The sequence below is a fragment of the Lissotriton vulgaris genome, chromosome 4_1, assembly GCF_964263255.1.
Source record: "Lissotriton vulgaris chromosome 4_1, aLisVul1.2, whole genome shotgun sequence".
In the NCBI taxonomy this organism is placed as follows: domain Eukaryota; kingdom Metazoa; phylum Chordata; class Amphibia; order Caudata; family Salamandridae; genus Lissotriton; species Lissotriton vulgaris.
In genome coordinates, this window is record NC_141691.1 from 1612044068 (window position 1) to 1612063649 (window position 19582).

General features: G+C 46.1%; 1 protein-coding gene across 4 annotated transcripts in view; it reads right to left on the reverse strand.

Moving 5' to 3' along the window:
* The window catches only part of TRPA1 (transient receptor potential cation channel subfamily A member 1), a 913216-nt gene that overhangs the window by 522357 nt on the left and 371277 nt on the right, over positions 1–19582 (reverse strand). The window lies entirely within an intron of this gene.

A 19582-nucleotide genomic window follows, 5' to 3' on the forward strand; every position in this document is an offset into this window, starting at 1 on the left:
TACCATTGACAATGTCAGAAAGACCTGTCATTGAATGGATAATACACAGGATTATCACAATTCCGATAACAACTTTCCAATTTAAAAATTGCCTTGAGTATATACCGGCAGGCCAGTATGAAAAGTTGGGTAAAGGATACATTAAGTCATCATGGAAATTACCTTATACACACACATGTTATAGTGACAACAACAAAAATGTATTTCTTAGTGATAATGAGTGTAAACATTCACTAAGCGGTATACTTTTGTGCCAAGGTATTAACTTACATGGGGCCTGTGAGGGTACTTCAAACAACCTTTCATGCCACCAGCATGGCACACCTGCAGCACAAATAGAGCCATTCTTTAGGCAACTTTCTAACGGGAGTTACGTTCTAATAACGAATCACAGCTGTTGTGGCTTGGTGCCAGGGAAAGCATATCTCTTAAGCGTGAGTTCCATGGTCACTTGCTGTATGCAAGCATTGTATCCGAACGGCCCTGGAGACTCAGTGACTCCGATTTGGCCTCCTTTGAATATCTCTTCTATACGAATTATTACTTTAAGCAGAATGAAGTCTGTGCTTTTGCAGACAACAGTGCCCATCTCGTCATCAAAAGAGACTTATGATCTCCAAGTTGCAAGGACAACTGCAGAGGTACATACACTTTTATCAACAAATTGCCCGGTGCATTTCACAGAAATGCTCAGCCAAATCCTAAATATGTCGAATACCAGTGGTATCTCGAATGTATTTAAGACAATTTTTCAGGGACTGTTAACACCATTTGAAGCAGTCCTGGGTATCTTTCCACATTTCGTCCATTCGATCTTTGGCAGCCTACCACTACTTTTGGGACTCGTAGCAGGTATTTTATTTTTGACCCTCCTGCTCCGATATGGCAAACCAAAACGGAGACATGACTCCGGCAACGATGGAAGAAACGATCCTAGCAATACGCTACCGGGACCGCATAACTAAAGTCCTTGGAGTAGCCCGGCTAAGAGATCTGAATATGACCTGGTTTCTTTCATTCAGACCTATATGTCAGACCTGCATATTACCTGTGCTTCGATGTATGCTATGCGGAGAGGAATGAGTGTTAGACACCTGTCTTGCACTACCATCAGCAATACCAATGGATGCCGATACTTTGCTAAGTCCAGTAACGGCTCACGCATCATGTTGTCCCCAGCGGTTACCAATCCTGATGACGCCATTCGTTGAGACTCCTGCGCTACGACTAGGGGGTGGCAGTGAGGCAAGAAATGGAAGCAGCATCACCCAGGTACGACCTTCTGTGAGCATTGCTGATCCTGAAATCGATGATAGCAATCATTCTCACAACTGCCAAGTTACAGCATTATCGAACTTAGTCGAACTGTCACCTGAATATATAGACCAATTCTTTGCAAGCCTGTCTGAAATGATGTTCTCCCCTGAACAGAAACAATAACTTTTTGGAAAACAATCCGGCACACAGCGTTCCCATGAACTCTGAATTCGGCCTTCAGCTTTGATACACAAAAGCTACAGAAAAGCGTTTTTGAACTATTTTTTCCTTGCTCACCATGAAATTATTATTTTTCAAAAATTCCCAAAATATTTACCTTTTTCTGGCACACGTACTTTGCTTAAAGTAGAACTATTCATAAAGAACAGAGCTTCTATTTTTAGTAGAACTAGAGACAACATATAACCTCAGCCTCTAGGACATTTTACAGCAATTGTATTTATATGTGATGGAATGGTCTTGCCCTTCTTTTCTGTATTTAGAGACATTTCATGTGTAATACTTCGCAAAATCGTTCAACTGAATACGTATGCAATATTTTTTGAATGATTACTATGCTTGATAACGTACAGCACCTATTCATTTACATGTATTTCATATACACCATTTCAAATGCAAAATTTATTTTGGGGTGGGTAGGAATACACGTGCTTCTTATTGCTTTAGTTTTAGTAATTTGATGGACATAAATTTGTGGAGTGGGTGATGTGTTTTATCTAGGACCCCGATCAATATTGTGACCTCATGCCCCTATACGGCTATAATCAATACACATCCCTATAATGGCATAACAATCAGAGCCATATTTCTGTAACTCGCCTCTGCAGTCCATGACAGTCCATGACAAAGCAGAAGCCACTTCCTTAGATTTCTAGATAGCACACCGAGTTCTTTAGACATACCAAACCCCCAGCAACCTGGGAAAGCCACTTCCTTAGATTTCTAGATAGCACACCGAGTTCTTTAGACATACCAAACCCCCAGCAACCTTGCTTTGTTTTGATTAGTAATAGAAATCCTGCGAGCACTGTAAGAACGACCAGTTCTTGGTGACATATTTATTGATGTCTTATGTCCAAAAACTTACGTCAAACTCGGCACCTTTCAGGTATAAATATACCAATGTTGCCTTAAGCAAGCACACGGTGGTGGTGAATACTGGAGCAGAACAGCTGTCCTCTTGCAGAGAGCCCAGCAGATGCGAGAAGCCCACGGACGCTGCCCCTCCTCCTTGACGCGCTGAGAAAGACGCTGTCTTTTCTCTTGCCGAGAAAATCCAGCTCTGGCGTTTCCAGCCTACCCTTGCGGGTGACTGGGATATCGGGTCCTGAAAGGAGATACCAGACCTCCTGCATTCTATTCCAGAGGTACGGTGCTGACTAAACCCTTAGAGAGAATTCTTGAAACAAACTCTTGGCAAAACCAACTTAACTTAAACTATTACTTACTCCCTCCCTTGTATTAGGCTTCGGTCAGGTACACTGGGGTAGGCGTAGTTAGAAGCACCATTTGAGGTCATTAGCCAATGTATATATGAATGTATATATTTTATTCATTTTAACTATCTTATGGCTAAGAGACCATATAAATGCTTTTACAATATTATTTTGTAATACTCCTTTTACTGTACGCACTTTTCATATTAACAAGTCTTGCAATTGTGGCAATTAATTTCTCTTGCATGAGAAGGAAGACTGCTCAATAAATAATATCTTTTATTGAAAACGCCTGTCTCTCTATTCTCTGCACTCTGGTGAAAGTAAATCTGCACAACTGACTGAGTGAAATAGCTGTCTATTGTTTCACACAACTCTAGAGATTGACTCTTATTCTGAGGAGCAAAGTTGTCATGTTTATGCGGTTGCCGGAAGCTGAATCCCTTCTTGTCTGAGCCAGGGAAGCTGATCACTTCCTATTCAGTCAAGAAAGTTTCCAGTGACCTCCGAGCTAGCTGGCGCAAACCTAAATTAAGTCTAACATAGTCAGTAGAGACCTAGAAGACCGCTGTTCTACGTCTACACTGCTGTTTATGTTATTCCAATGCGCAGGGCCTATAGGGAAAATAGGAACTACACTACAGGCTCTTCAGGACCTTGCACTTTCAAGGGTTCCTTTCCGGACAGTGGGGAGCTCAAGTCTACCCCCTCTCCTGCACTGTTAATTGCCTTGGGCATTCCCTGAGATTCTCATTTTAAATTTGTATGTGCAGTAATAATGAAGTAACTCCAAACGGTGTCTCCACCCAAGAACCCCAAATAAACACCAGCATCTCTGAGAAGTAGGCTGGAGCACTGTGACTGAGATTCAGGGAAGGCTACCCATCTCTACAGTATCACCTTCAAGATCATAGGAACAATTCTTGAAATAGAGCTCTGGTTCTACTGTCAGACCCACCACTGCGTGGAAGATGTGGTCCCTGTGTTGCTCCTTTATAAGAAACCCAGTACCCCTGCTGAAAATGCAGCATCTGCGGTGCTGGTGCCTAATGTGGTGTTGGTTTACAAAAAAATGCTGCTCCCATGCAGAAGATGCAGTGCCTGCAGTGTTGGTGTACAAGGAACGATGTACCACAGTAGAAGATGCATGATCTGTGGTCCCAATGATGCTTGCATATAATAAGGTGGGCTCTTCAGGACCTTGTACTTTCAAGGGTTTGTTTCCGGACAGTGGGGAGCTCAAGTCTCCCCTCCCTCTCCTGCAATGTTAATTGCCTTGGGCATTCCCTGAGATTCTCAGTGTCTCCACCCAAGAACCCCAAATAAACACCAGCATCTCCGAAAAGTAGGCCGGAGCACTGCGACTGAGATTCAGGGAGGGCTACCCATCACTACAGGGTCACCTTCAAGATCATAGGAAGAATGCTTGTATTAGAGCTATGGTTCTACTGTCACACCCAACACTGTGTGGAAGATGTGGTCCCTGTGTTGCTCCTTTATAGGAAACCCAGTACCCCGGCTTAAAATGCAGCATATGCAGTCCTGGTGCTTGGTTTACAAAAAAATGCTGCACCCATGCAGTAAATGCAGTGCCTGCGGTGCTGGTGTACAAGGAACGTAGTAACGCACTAGAAGATGCATAATCTGTGGTCCCAATGAGGCTTGTATATAATGAGGGGCTGGTGTACAAGAAACTAAGCATTGCTGCTGAATATCTGATCCCAGTGGTGCTGGGGTATAATGCGGTGCTGATGTACAAGAAACACTGCAGAAGATGCAAAATCTGCAATCCCTACGGTGCTTGTGTATAATGCTTGATCGGCCTGCCCTGGGGAGGTGGTGCTCAATGAGAGCAGGATTGCCTACTTTTCCATTCTACAATGGGCTTCCACAGCTGTATTCCCAGCGCTCTACCCTTTTTCCCCCTTCTGGCATAGATAGCTTTCTCCAGATTATACATATGCAGTAACCTAGCCAACCAGTGCTGGAGCGGGGGTGGTATCTTATCTTTCCAAGCAGCTGCTATACATAGGCGCAAAACAGCCATGGCCACAAACAAAAACCCCCCATTTTGATTTTGCTGTGAGTTACTCCCCTCTAGTCCTAGTAGTATTACTTCTGGTGTCAGCTTCAATTTATATGCCAAGGAGTTATCAAAAAATGTTTCAATACTTTTTATTAGCGGAGAGAGGTTTGGGCACCCCGCAAACATATGCACTATATCTGCCTCCGTACTGTCGCACCTAGGGCACCTAACCCCCTGTGTTCCTCCCCACTGGGCAATTCTAGCTGGTGTGTAGTAGAGTTTGTATAGCGTCTTATAGTGTTGTGCCTGCAGTGCCGCTGAACACAGGGTTTCCCGTCCTAATCTTAGTGACCTTAAGAATACGCCCTCTGTTACTCCTATTGCTTCCCTCCATTTGGTCTCATATTTTTCAAGGTCATCCCCTCGATGTTCTATTAGTTCAGCATACAACCTTTTAATTGAGCAAGATTGGCCCCCCTCAACCATCTGTATTATCGGATTTGCTTTAAAACCCATCGGTCCACCTCGTTTATTACCTAGAAAGCTTCTTAGTGGTAAATATTTAAAAAAAGTCCTATTGCTAACACCAAATTCCTGCTGGATTTCTGTGAATTGCCTTACCCCTGCCTCCCCTATTAGATCCCCCAAAATCTTAATTCCCAAACGAACCCATTCCTTAAATATAGCATCCGCAAATATTTCTGTGGGCAGCATTGGATCCTCCATTAATCTAGTGTGTGCATGAGTCTAGGGGGGTGAATAGCTGGATGTGATAAAATATATATACGCCTTACATATGCCTCTTTGGGGTATCTTCTGTCCCCTTTACATTTCCCTTTAACTGCGTTTTATTAATGTTTTCTTATCTACTGTGTTCTTCTTTTTCTTCCCCAATTTGTTTTGTTTTGCTATAAGATGTATATATTATGGAAGTATGCAAGTATGCAATGGAATTGTTTTATGTGATTATTCAGAAACTTACCTGCTGTTGAAAGATATTGACTGGTGCGGGGGGGGGGGGGTAAAAAATTGCTGTAAAAATTGTCAATAAAAATATTTTTAAAAAAAAAAGAGAGCAGGATTGCCAATGGATCGGGGGGTGGCTTGTGCGCCCCCTTCCTTCCTCCCTCTTAAGACAGACCAAATAATAGGAAGGTCCCTACCTGATTATCCACGGATAACATAACGGCAGAGCCAGTCTCTGAGAGACCAATTAGTTAAAAGCCACTATGAACCAATACCATTTGTTCCCAGAATTAGCAAGGTCACAGGATTTTTTCATGCACAAAATGCAAGGCATGCAAGAACAGCGCAAAAGTTATGTCTTACAAAATTCCTGGCATGAGCAATCCTAAAACGATAACTAAATTTTTAACATGCAATACACCGTACATCGTGTATTGTCTTTACTGTCCTTGAACTAAAAAGTCCATAGGAAGTACCATACACCCGACAAAAAAGAGAATTTTAGAACATGCACGAGCAATAGAAAATAAAGACTTCTCGTACACTGTGTCACAACTTTTTGCTCAACCCCATAATAGTGACAGGTATCAGCTAAAATTATTTTGTTTGGACCATGTACCTTTAAATGATTGTGGTAGAAATAGGGAACTCAAACTTAGAAGGTTAGAGTCAAGATACATAATTGATATGCAGACCGTAATCCCCGATGGCCTTAACACTGAGGAAGAACTTTCAATTCATCTAGGTTAAAGGGATGTATTTGGAATCCGTATTTATAGATTGTGAATGAAGATTGTAGTCTGGTAAATCAGTTGAGGAAAGAAATGTAAAAATATCTGCTGCATATATAAAATGTATACCTATTGATATATTGCTTATATAGTTATGTTATTTTTGATTTGAAAAGGCGCCTGAAAACTCAAAGAATCTAAAACCTCAATTAAAAATAGACCTGAAATATTGGTTTTGTAATTATGATGAATGCCCATCCAGGGATCAATTTTGCTTTATAGAGTGCGAGCGCAAAAGAAGATATTTTATAATTTGTGATAATATTTCCTAAATGAAGAAGTTGGAATCATAGGACGGTTAAGATTTACGAACTTAAAATGATTGTTGAGCAATGTCATATTGAGTATGTAGCGTCCCGACCGAGGTCGCGAGGCACCCTACCGTGGAAGAGCGGATCCTAAACGCCACACAAGATTGAATCGGCGCAAAATGGAAACAGTGTGACCATTCTCAAGGGTAACATTGGCTGGGGCAAGTTTGGCTTCACTGCCATTCAACCTACTAAAGGCTTTTAAAGTTAGAATGAAGGAAGGAAGACGCACTACTAAAGTTTGTAACTACATTGACCAGAATGCAACATGACAACGCCCACTGCGGCAAGAACTTACTACATAGGCGCAGCAAATACAGCGCGAAATCACTAGCCTTCCGCCTCCAGAATCCAGTGACCAAGGACTGTGTCAGCCCGAAACGTGTATGGACTTTTGAAACTTGCTGCTGTGAGATGCCGTTTTCCCCTGCCACCCAAGAGTAATAAAAGGTTGCAAAAAGCTGCTGTGAGGAGCCTCAATTGTTGGGCAATGTCATATGGAGTATGAAGCGGCCTGACCCGGGTCGCGAGGCACCACACGGTGGAAGAGCGGATCCTAAACGCCGCAGAAGATTGAATCTGTGCGAAATGGAAACAGCGTGACCATTCTCAAGGGTAACATTGGCTGGGGCACGTTTGTCTTCACTGCCAGTCAACCTACTAAATGCTTTTAAAGTTAGAATGAAGGAAGGGAGACGCACTACTAAAGTTTGTAACTACATTGACCAGAATGCAACATGACCACGCCCACTGTGGCGAGGATTTACTACATAAGCGCTGCAAATACGGCGCAATATCACTAGCCTTCCGCATCCAGAATCCAGTGACCAAGGGCTGTGTCAGCCCGAAATGCGTATGGACTTTTGAAACTTGCTGCCGTGAGATGCCGTTTTCCCCTGCCACACAAGAGTAATAAAAGGTTGAAAAACGCTGCTATGAGATGCCTCAATTGTTGGGCAATGTCATATGGAGTATGTAGCGGCCCGACCGGGAACGCGAGGCACCCTGCCGTGGAAGAGCAGATCCTAAACGCCACACAAGATTGAATTGGCGGGAAATGGAAACAGCGTGGCCATTCTCAAGGGTAACATTGGCTGGGGCACGTTTGTCTTCACTGCCAGCCAACCTACTAAAGGCTTTTAAATTTAGAATGAAGGAAGGGAGACGCACTACTAAAGTTTGTAACTACGTTGACCAGAATGCAACATGACCACTCCCACTACGGCGAGAACTTACTACACAAGCGCTGCAAATACGGCGCTAAATCACTAGCCTTCCGCCTCCAAAATCCAGTGACCAAGGGCTGTGTCAGCCCGAAACGCGTATGGACTTTTGAAACTTGCTGCCGTGAGATGCTGTTTTCCCCTGCCACCCAAGAGTAATAAAAGGTTGCAAAACGCTGCAGTCAGGTGCCTCAATTGTTGGGCAATGTCATATGGAGTATGTAGCGGCCTGACCCGGGTCACGAGGCACCCCGCCGTGGAAGAGTGGATCCTAAACGCCACACAAGATTGAATCGGTGCGAAATGGAAACAGCGTGACCATTCTCAAGGGTAACATTGGTTGGGGCATGTTTGTCTTCACTGCCAGTCAACCTACTAAAGGCTTTTAAAGTTAGAATGAAAAAAGGGAGACGCACTACTACAGTTTGTAACTACGTTGACCAGAATGCAACATGACCACGCCTACTGCGGCGAGAACTTACTACATAAGCACTGCAAATACGGCGCGAAATCACTAGCCTTCCGCCTCCAGAATCTAGTGACCAAGGGCTGTGTCAGCCCAAAACGCGTATGGACTTTTGAACTTGCTGCCGTGAGAAGCCGTTTTCCCCTGCCAACCAAGAGTAATAAAAGGTTGCAAAATGCTGCTGTGAGGTGCCTCAATTGTTGGGCAATGTCATATGAAATATGTAGCGGCCGGAACCGGGTCGCGAGGCACCCCGCTGTGGAAGAGCGGATCCTAAATACCACACAAAACTGAATTGTCACGAAATGGAAACAGCGTTACCATTCTCAAGGATAACATTGGCTGGGGCACGTTTGTCTTCACTGCCAGTCAAACTACTAAATGCTTTTAAAGTTATAATGAAGGAAGGGAGACGCACTACTAAAGTTTGTAACTACGTTGACCAGAATGCAACATGACCACCCCACTGCGGCGAGAACTTACTACATAAGCGCTGCAAATACGGCGCAAAATCACTAGTCTTCCGCCTCCAGAATCCAGTGACCAAGGGCTATGTCAGCCCGAAACACGTATGGACTTTTGAAACTTGCTGCCGTGAGATACCGTTTTCCCCTGACACCCAAGAGTAATAAAAGGTTGTAAAACGCTGCTGTGAGGTGCCTCAATTGTTGGGCAATGTCATATGCAGTATGTAGCGGCCCAACCCTGGTCGCGAGGCACCCCGCCGTGGAAGAGCGGATCCTAAACGCCACACAAGATTGAATCGGCGCGAAATGGAAACAGCGTGACCATTCTCAAGGGTAATATTGGCAGGGGCACGTTTGTCTTCACTGCTAGTCAACCTACTAAATGCTTTTAAAGTTAGAATGAAGGAAGGGAGACGCACTACTAAAGTTTGTAACTACATTGACCAGAATGCAACATGACCACGCCCACTGTGGCGAGGATTTACTACATAAGCGCTGCAAATACGGCGCAATATCACTAGCCTTCCGCATCCAGAATCCAGTGACCAAGGGCTGTGTCAGCCCGAAATGCGTATGGACTTTTGAAACTTTCTGCCGTGAGATGCCGTTTTCCCCTGCCACCCAAGAGTAATAAAAGGTTGCAAAACGCTGCTGTGAGGTGCCTGAATTGTTGGGCGATGTCATATGGAGTATGTAGCGGCCCGAACCGGGTGGTGAGGCACCCCCCGTGGAAAAGCGGATCCTAAACGCCACACAAGATTGAATCGGCGTGAAATGGAAACAGCGTGACCATTCTCATGGGTAACATTGGCTGGGGCACCTTTGTCTTCACTGCCAGTCAACCTACTAAATGCTTTTAAAGTTAGAATGAAGGAGGGGAGACGCACTACTAAAGTTTGTAACTATGTTGACCAGAATGCAACATGACCACGCCCACTGCGGCGAGGACTTACTACATAAGCTCTGCAAATAAGGCGCAAAATCACTAGCCTTCTGCCTCCAGAATCCAGTGACCAAGGGCAGTGTCAGCCAGAAACGCGCATGGACTTTTGAAACTTGCTGCTGTGAGATGCCGTTTTCCCCTGCCACCCAAAAGTAATACAAGTTTTCAAAACACTGCTGTGAGGTGCCTCAATTGTTGGGCAATGTCATATGGAATATGTAGCGACCCGACCCGGGTCGCGAGGCACCCCGCCGTGGAAGAGTGGATCCTAAACTCCACACAATATTGAATCTGCGCGAAATGGAAACAGCGTGACCATTCTCAGGGGTAAAATTCGCTGGGGGACTTTGTCTTCAGTGCCAGTCAACCTAATAAAGGCTTTTAAAGTTAGAATGAAGGAAGGGAGACGCACTACTAAAGTTTGTAACTACGTTGACCAGAATACAACATGACCACGCCCACTGCGGCGAGAACTTACTTCATAAGCGCTGCAAACACAGCGCAAAATTACTAGCCTTCTGCCTCCAGAATCCAGTGACCAAGGGCTATGTCAGCCCGAAACGCGTATGGACTTTTGAAACTTGCTGCCGTGAGATGCCGTTTTTCCCTGCCACCCAAGAGTAATAAAAGGTTGCAAAGCGCTGCTGTGAGGTGCCTCAATTGTTGGGCAATGTCATATGGAGTATGTGGCGGCCCGACCTGGGTCACGAGGCACCCTGCCGTGGAAGAGCGGATCCTAAACGCCACACAAGATTGAATCGGCGCGAAATGGAAACAGCGTGACCATTCTCAAGGGTAACATTGGCTGCGGCACGTTTTTCTTCACTGCCAGTCAACCTACTAAAGGCTTTTAAAGTTAGAATGAAGGAAGGGAGACGCACTACTAAAGTTTGTAACTACTTTGACCAGAATGCAACATGACCACGCCCACTGCGACGAGAACTTACTACATAAACCCTGCAAATACAGTGCGAAATCACTAGCCTTCCGCCTCCAGAATCCAGTGACCAAGGGCTGTGTCAGCCCGAAACGCGTATGGAGTTTTTGAAACTTGCTGCAGTGAGATGCCGTTTTCCCATGCCACCCAAGAGTAATAAAAGGTTGCAAAACGCTGCTGTGAGGTGCCTCAATTGTTGGGCAATGTCATATCGAGTATATAGCCTCCGGACCCGGGTCGCGAGGCACCCCGCCATGGAAGAGCGGATCCTAAACACCACACAAGATTTAATCGGCGCGAAATGGAAACAGCGTGACCATTCTCAAGGGTAACATTTGCTGCAGCACGTTTTTCTTCACTGCCAGTCAACCTACTAAAGGCTTTTAAAGTTAGAATGAAGGAAGGGAGATGCACTACTAAAGTTTGTAACTACGTTGACCAGAATGCAACATGACCACGCCCACTGCGGCGAGAACTTACTACATAAGCACTACAAATACGGCGCAAAATCACTAGCCTTCCACCTCTAGAATCCAGTGACCAAGGGCTGTGTCAGCCCGAAACGCTTATGGACTTTTGAAACTTGCTGCCGTGAGATGCCGTTTTCCCCTGCTACCCAAGAGTAATAAAAGGTTGCAAAACGCTGCTGTGAGGTGCCTCAATTGTTGGACAATGTCATATGGAGAATGTAGCGGCCCGACCGGGGTCGCGAGGCACCCCGCCGTGGAGGAGTGGATCCTAAACGCCGGCGCGAAATGGAAACAGAATGACCATTCTCAAGGGTAACATTGGCTGGGGCACATTTGTCTTCACTGCCAATCAACCTACTAAAGGCTTTTAATTTCAAATTTGTTTTATTAATTTTAAGAGCAACAATAGGCACTACAGTATGAAAGAAATGCATCAGGTATAAAAGGCGGTTGATACAGATAAGTATGTCTTCTCTACAGAACAAATTGCAAGTTAGGTTTGATTGCCACAATAAAGGTATAGTGGCAAGGCTGCAAATGTTAAGCGTAGTGAGATAACCAAACCGTGGGAACCAAAACCAGAGCTCCCCTCCCATTCCCAGCCCTCCCCCACCCTTCCCACCCCACCCAGTGTGCCGGACTCGTGAAACAATCATAGATGCATTCACAGAGTAAGTATCGCAGTCATCCATGGGATCACGAAGGGTCATGTGTAGGCTCTGTGAGTCGCAGCAAGCGAAGGTACCTGGGGCACGTGATCTCGTTAAATTCTTTGGACAGGAGGGAAAGCAGCGGGAGCCAGACCTTCCGATATGCAGTTGTGGAATGTGTGAGCGTAGCCTGGATACGTTCCATCCCCAAGGTGAACCAGATTTTGTGCAGCCATCCCGTGTGAGCGGGCCTGGTAGTCGAGCCCCAGAGGGACAGTACATGTTGTGTTGCAGTTTGCATGGCGATCCCAATTTGACGACCTCTGGGGGTTCTAGGGGAAAGGTAAGTGCATTAGGTAAGCCTAAAATGGTGTAAGCTGGGAATCTGGGGATTTCAGTATCAAAGGTGGAGTCAATGTCATCCAGGACGGCCTTCCAGTAGTCCTGGATTTCACAGCATTCCCAGAGGAGGTGAGTCAAGGTGCCCCTTTCCCCACAACCCCTCCAGCACAGTGCGCTACGTATCGGGTTACCCTTGTTGAGCCGGACCGGAGTGAGATGCCAGTACATGGCCAACTTCGTCGCTGCTTCCCTACCTGCGGTGTTGCGAGTGGTGTGAGAGGCTCTATAATATACATAGCTCCATTCCTTGGGTGATAGGGCCCTCCCCAGGCCTGCTGTCTTGCCCGAGATGGCTGGGAGCGTGAGCATTTTGTAGAGGTCTGAGATAAGATGCCTGTCCGAGTCTTTTGTCACCAGCCACTTCTCAAAGGCCGTCATAGGTCTACCAACCAGGGGGGCGATGTCCGGATGTGTGAGCCAGTGCCGAAGTAGGAAGTACTGAAATAAGTGGGGTTAGACAACGTTATAGCCCTGAAATATGTCCGAGAGGGGGAGAAAGCCCTGTAGGTCAAAAAGGTGGCCGGCGGAGAGGCAGCTGATACCTCACCATTGCTGAAATGCATGAGGGACAGTGCCTGGTGGAAACTCCGGGTTGTCCAAGAGAGGGGTAAGTGAAGAGGGGAAGGTTGTCAACCCCCGTTTGACAGCGACTGTGTTCCAGAGTGATGGGGGATCGCAAGAGGTAGCTTTGTCTATGCTGCCGGGGGAGGAACGGAATTTTCCAAAGGGATTTCTGGGCCATCGCCCTGTCCTGAAATAGCCATTGCTTTTTGGATTCTGGCCTAAACCACTCCACCAGATACCGGAGTTGTGAGGCCTGGAAATACTGCAAGAGGTTGGGGATCCCAAGGCCTCCTTCGTCTGCGTTCCTGTATGCTGGTCGTTTATGTAAGCGTGCTCGCTTACCTTCCCAGATAAAGTGGTGGAAGGCGGCTGGTAGACGCACGATGGTGCCAGCCGGAGGGAACATCGGAAGGGTTTGAAAAATGTATAGAATTTTGGGCAGAGCCGACATTTTCACTGCCGCGTCACGTCCCAGCAGGGAAAGGGGTTGTTTGGACCAGCGCGCGAGGTCGGTTCGAATTTGGAAGGTGAGGGTTGAATAGTTGAGAACCACCGTCGACTCTGTATATGAGGTAAGAGTAACGCCCAAGTACGGGAGCTGTGCGGTCGACAATAAACCTCCCCCGTAAGCGGGTGTGTCTGCCCGTGGTTGGGCATTTTTGCCCAGTGGCAGTATGAGGAATTTTCCCCTGTCGATTTTGAAGCCGGAGACAGTTCCAAAAGACTCTAACTCCGCCAGGAAGGCGGGAATAGAGCAGTCCGGATGGTCCAGAGCGGCTATGATGTCGTCGGCATAAAGGCCGAACGTATGAGGCTCCCGGCCAAAGGTAATGCCATGGATAGCAGGGTTGTTGCGAATCTTTTGCGTAAGGGGCTCTATGTACAGGGTGAACAGGGGAGGCAAGAGGGGGCACCCCTGCCTTGTGCTGCGTTGGATCTCAAAAGGGCCCGAGCGTAGGCCGCCTAGGCGGACCCGGGCCTGAGGACGATGGTAGCAACTCGCAATCCAGGACTGAAAGCGGTCCCCTAACCGAAAGCGTTGCTGCGTTGGCGATTCGGAACAAAGCTCGATTGGTCGGGTTCCAAGATCCCGGGCAAACATGGACCAAGACGCGGCGCTAGGACACCCGTAAAGAGTTTCAAGTCCAGGTTAAGTAAAGCTATAGGGCGGAACGCAGAGCATTGTGTGGGTTTCTTACCCGGATTAGGCAGCACCACTATCTCGGCTGCGAGCATATCTGGCGAGATGGAGCTCGGGCCCTCGAAGGAATTGAAGAGCCGAGTGAGGACAGGAGCCAAAAGCTGGCTGAAGGTTTTGTAAAATCCGGTTGAGAAGCCGTCAGGCCCTGGGGATTTGAGAGGGCGAAGGCGAGAGATGGCAGCGAGCACCTCATCCAGGCGGAATAGGGGCGTCTAGAGCGTCCGCATTAGCTTGAGACAGCTTCATGATCTTCGCCGATTCCAGATAGGCGATAACGTCTTCCGGTGATACAGAATTGGCTTTAAATAAAGAGGCGTATAAGGCACGGAACGCCTCCGCGACTTGTGTCTCCCCGCTGATATTTAAACCAGAGTCGTCCGTGAGGCTGGAGATTTTGGAACGTTGGGTTTTCGCCTCCAGGGCACTAGCAAGTAGGTGGCCAGTTTTGTTCCCCCCAACGTTGTAGGTATGACAGGGGCGAAGAGCGGCGAATTCCACCCTGTCTGTATCTAGGCTAGCTAACTGAGCTCTGGCGGCCTTCAGCTGTCTCCAGACCCGCGGAGCACCGGTGCGGCTATGAACCCTCTCCAGTTCAGAGACCTGAGCAGTGAGTTCATCCCTCTTAGCTTTGCGAACCTTGGCCTCTGATGCCGCAATCGCAATAAGTTTGCCGCGAGCCACCGCTTTCAAGGCTCCCCAAAGGGCCGACACCGATGTCTCGGGGGTGTCATTAATAGCCAGATACTCAGTGAGACTCAGCCCGATACGCGTATGGACTTTTGAAACTTGCTGCCGTGAGATGCCGTTTTCCCCTGCCAACCAAAAGTAATAAAAGGTTGCAAAACGCTGCTGTGAGGTGCCTCAATTGTTGGGCAATGTCATATGGAATATATATATATATATATATATATATATATATATATATTTCTCGAACAGCTCCCTTCACCGCCGTCGCTCCTCCTGAGGAAGCCAAATCGGTGAAACGCGTATGTCAAGGGGGCAGGGGGGTCTGCCAATAAACCACTTTTGGTGAAAACAACAACTTGGAGTGCCGTCCTTTTTTGACCTCTGCAAGGATTACGGAGGTGTGTGCAAACATATATATATATATATATATATATATATATATATATATATATATATATATATATATATATATATATATATAAAGGAAAAAGTCCTGTTCACCCCTAATTCTGGTGAAACATCAGGCACGATATATGATATATATATATTACTCTTGACCATTCTTCGCAGCTTCCCTTCACTCGGGAAAGGACGGAAACAAACCCAGTTCTTGTGCTTTCAATTATTTATTGCTATATCACCATGATCGCATATATAGAATTAAGGTGCATTGTCACTCGGATTATCCTTTTGTCCTACTTCCTCTTTTAATTATACCCAAAGCCGCATTGACCTCTTTTACTTTACCAGAAACTCTCAGTGGCTCACTTGAGCTAGATTGCTGTATATTATTACTTTCAAGCATTAGACTGGTCCTTTAATTACCGCGTTATAACATATGCATTTAATTTATATGTTTTGAAAATGTTCTGTCAATGCACTTTAATTCTTCACATATGACTCGAACTCAGCCCGCAGGTAGACCACTAAGTCTGTTTTCCATTACGTTGGTATGATGTCAATACCACGTGACTGTATATATTACTCACTTTGAAGTTGGTTCGTTCTCGTGACAAAGCAGGTTTACCCTGCGAAACGCGTCGAGAGAGCCATTGACAAATAAACACGTTTTTGCATTTCAAAAGTGGCCCGGATTCCTTTTCTTCACTGGGAAAGCGTCTGGCTGAATATATATATATATATATATATATATATATATATATATATATATATATATATATATATATATATATATATATACACACCAAGGTGTTTTAAAGAATGAGTGGGTGTTTAAGTGTCTGTATAGAGGATTTAGTGGGTGCGTGACTGACTATAAGTGAGGGATTAAATGTCTTAGTGAATTAATGGGTGACTAACTAATAATCTGTGTCAATGTGTGTATCAGTCTGTCAGTTGGTGTATAAGTGGTTAATGAGTAGCTACATGAGTATCTATATGGGTTATTGATTAGTTTTCTGAGTACCTGTATGTGTCCCTGAGTGTCTGTAAGGGTGGTTGAGGGAGTGTGTGACTCCCTGCATGGACGTATGAGTGGGTAAATCCCTGGGTGTATGGGTTCATGAGTGAATCAGTGAGGGACTGTATGGGTGAATGAGTGTGCATATGGCTGTGTCAGTGAGTGAATGGATGTCTCAGTGGTATATGAGTGTGAGAAGCTGGCCTGGTATATGATGTCCACCAAAGTAAGTGGGCACCTTTCAACACTACAGAAAACCCTTATGGTGATTTAAGAGGTCTTAAACAACCTTAGAAAGCTCTCTAAGTGGTAGCTGTGGAAATCAGCCCACAGGCCTGGTTCAGAAGGACTGCAAAGCAGCTTATTGTACCAGAATGCAATCTTTTAGTATAGATTAGGTGAAAAAGAACCACACAAAGTATTTATAAAAATATGTATTTATTACATAATACTCTCTAACACATTTAGATATCTCCTACCCAGAGATGAACAAAATGCAGATAATACTTAGCAAAGAAACACAGTAAATATCACAGAATACACAGTGGCCCCCGGGGGGCAAACCATATACTAGGAAAGTGGTATAAGAACCTAAACCACGGAAGGAAGGTGTATATGTGTGAAGTGGTGTCAGAAATCCCCATCGAACCCAATGGAGGACTTCAGGAAAGTGCTGCTGCTGGAAGAGGAGAAAGTGCAGAGGGAACAGAGTCAATGTCACTCAGAAGTGACCAGGAGACTTGGAAGACGAATGCCCTCCGATGTTGGGTGTTGCAGGATGGATGACAAGGACCCTGACTCTACAGCTTTGAGGGCCAGGGGATGCTGAGGAGGACCAAGAGCCGTGTATGAGCTGTACCACAAAGTTGTCGAGTGCTGAGTGGCCGTTGTCCGGCAGGAGCACCAACAAGCTTTGGCAAATGCAAACGATGCAGGGATTAAAGGAGCAGCGTCGGGACCAGCAAGGTCCAGGGGACTCACCAAAATCAGGGGAGTCAGGGCAGGCCCGAGCAATCAGGGGATTCCATAGGAAGCAAAACTGACTCTCAAATTGACCCACAGGCCGGAGGCAATGGAGTTGCAAGAGGACCTCAAGCAGCTCCCCAAAAGATGTAGGCCACTATGCACAATGATGCGGTAGGGCTGACTTTTCTGATCATTGGAGGTGCTCGAGGTTGGGGCTACTTGGAGCCCAAAGATCTTCTTGTCAGGAAGTCAACAAGCCTTGGCAACTGCAAGTTGACGTGGTGCAAAGGGGTTTGGTTATTGCAATCCTCAAAGGGATATTGGCCTCACATTGGTGAGAGGGCAGGGCAGACCTCAGGAGCTGTGAAAACCACCACCTGTGTTTCAGAGCCTTACGGAGTCCGGAGGAGCTCAGGTTCAGCAGACCGGTTGACTTAGTTGCAGTACCTGCAAATGCAGGGGAGGTACTCCTTCACTCCAAGGGAGATTCCTTCAGGTGTCCTTGATGGACAAATGTCTTGGAAGGTTTCTGTATGGTGCACAGGCACAGATGATGCAGCAGACTGGAAGGGAGATGAAGTGGAGCCCAAACAAAGTCCAGCAAAGTCCAGAGGGCCCGGATGGTAAAAAAGAAGGGGTCTGATCAGAATCTTATCCCACATGAATCTAGGAACCTACAGCCAGGTAAGCCCTTAAGTACCCTAGGGAAAGGGTTGGGATGATTCAGGGGACCCTCCCAGGGAGGGTATGGACAGGGAAGATGTTACTCACATGTCCTTTATCCAGTTTCATACCAGAGTGGGAGCCAGTGGCTCCAGAACTGGTTTCAACTGGTCTATGCATGGGGACACCAAATGTGCCCCTCATGCAGACTGAGTGGCATTGGCAGGCACACCCACCCTACCCAAATGCACTAAATCCTGTCTGGGAGGTGGTCACACCTCCCTGTGACAGGATGCCTATTGTTCTGCCTTCCCTTGCTCGAGCTTAGCTCAGCAGCAAGAGGGCAGACATGTGTCTCTGGTGGGAAGCAACCATTTTGTGCTGTCCGGGTCAAGAATGCTGGTACTGGGAGCCTAACGGAGGGCTCTTCCAGTGCTTGGAATCATACTCCAAATGGTGTGAGGCATGATTCCAACATGTTTTCTACCAAACATGATAGAATTCGCTGCAGCCATTTTCAAGATGGTCATCACGTAACAAAGCTGTGCCCCTCTATATGGTATATTGCTGCTTTACTGACAACCCATAGGCTTTAGGGGTGTCCTGTTTATGCAGGGGCACCCCCTCACTTAGAACCAAGCACTCTGCCTTCAGGATTGCAAAGGCCTGCTATGGGGCGACTTATAGGTTTTAAGTGCAGTGACCCTAAATATAGGGAACCTATATCTTTAATAAGTGGTGCTAGCACCAACTTACACAGGCTGCAAAGCCAGGCCTGTAGTTCTATTATGAATGGTCTCCCATGGGTGGCATAATGCATGCTTCGAACCACGGGGGACCTCCGGGGTACCTATGCCCTGGTTACCTTAGTACCATATACTAGGGACTGATAACGGTACCCCAGTATCCAAATCTGGGATGTATTTAAGTACTGAACAAACCAACTTAAGGAGAAAGCAGATAGACTGGGATCCTCATTAGCAGCATCTCAGTCAGACTAGTCAGTAACAGCTTAGCACCAGGCAAAAAGTAGGTGTAACCATAAAAGCAGATCTTTCTTTCTACAATGAGTGAATAACTGCATAAGTGAAAGACAGTATATGTGAGTGTTGGAGTATATAAGTGACTGTATGTTTGAGAGTGATTGTGAGAGTGGCTGTATGGGTGAGTGTGTGCATATGTCAGCGACCGCATAGGAGAGTAAGTATGTGTTAGTATCTGTATGAGCAGTGAGTGTGTAAATGTTTCAGTATTGGTGAGTAAGTGGCTGTGTGATTGAATGTTTGGGTGAGTGAGTAGGCATGTGAGTAGCTCTATTTGTGACTGACAATGTATGAGTGCTGTGTGGTGTATGAGTAGATATATCAGCGACTGTATTGGTGAGTGACTGGCTGTGTGAGTGCCTGTATGGGTGAGTGAGTGGATGTGTATGTAGACCTATGAATCAGTGAGTGGATATGTACATACTAGTATTTGTGTGTCATTGCTTTCAAGAGTGGTAGTCTGAAATTTCGAGTGGGTGTATGCAAGGTTATATTCGGGTGTGTGTAGGTACATCACAGATTATGTGGATGATGTTATCACTGATAAACAAAAGGAAGAGTTCTCCCAGTATAGTTTTAGGTCCAGAGGAGGGAGAGAAGAAAACCTAGGCAAGGGGGGTACCTCTGATTAGACCTATATTGCTTTTTCACAGAAATGTATCACAAATATTT